This window comes from Etheostoma spectabile, unplaced genomic scaffold (genome assembly GCF_008692095.1).
Source record: "Etheostoma spectabile isolate EspeVRDwgs_2016 unplaced genomic scaffold, UIUC_Espe_1.0 scaffold273, whole genome shotgun sequence".
Classification (NCBI taxonomy): Eukaryota; Metazoa; Chordata; class Actinopteri; order Perciformes; family Percidae; genus Etheostoma; species Etheostoma spectabile.
Genome location: NW_022605577.1, coordinates 1,195,459 through 1,196,371, shown reverse-complemented (window position 1 = coordinate 1,196,371; position 913 = coordinate 1,195,459). Strand labels below are relative to the sequence as shown.

Sequence of the window (913 nt, the reverse complement as noted above, 5' to 3'; positions counted from 1 at the left end):
AATGAGCAGTATAACAATGGATTTAAAGGTGGTACAAATAAAGTTTGGGCAGAAGCTATCCAAATTAAGGTGCAGTGGAAAGTAAATGCATATTACAGTTAAAGTACGGTATTGCAGATGTATATGTAAACAATTAAATCAAATTTGATTAAAGTATTGCAGATAACAAAATGGAATACTAAAATGTTCACCTGCACTGCTAACTGTTATTATAGTAACAACTGTCAATCAAAATAGCGTGACCGTTTCCCAAACTGCCGCGAGACCGGGTTAGATCATAAGCCATAAACAGGCAAGAGGCCGTAAACTGGGCATATAAACCCATATTGAAACAAATATTCTAAATGCTGTACACATGCTCAAAGAATGCCTCTCGAACCCAAATAATACCAGAATTTCCCCCAACTTAACTGGAAAAGGCTATATTCGGAAAAAGACCATGTTCGGAATATCCAACCAGAGTATACTGTTTACCACCTGTATCAAATTTGGAATAATAGTAGAATATTGGTGTGCATGTATTCACTGAGGGGGCGGCCCTCATGTACATGACATTGAGTCAATTACAAAGACCGACAAAAAATTGTATTTGGTAATTGGAAAAACCATTATAAAATATGATGATAAATAGATTAGGATAATTAGGACGTAGAAGTAAGCCCAACTGTGTAAAGCATTTACAAGCGGAAGATTTTAAAACCAGATTTCTAACATGTCCAAAAGGCACGAATGAGCTGATTTTAAGGAAGTGATATATGAGGCATATTAGAGATATTAAGCACGTATTTATTATTCCTCGCGTTTAGTTCAGTGACCAATGGACATGGTCCAAAAAGTTGGGTTTGTCGTTTTGCATACGGGTGATGCCGGCTCTTGTTGCTTTTTCGATATGGAAATTGGCATGTTGCCCCCC

At 36.9% G+C, this 913-nt stretch overlaps 1 protein-coding gene across 1 annotated transcript in view; it reads left to right on the top strand.

Moving 5' to 3' along the window:
* Positions 1–913, top strand: part of aff2 (AF4/FMR2 family, member 2) — a 197,518-nt gene that overhangs the window by 99,332 nt on the left and 97,273 nt on the right.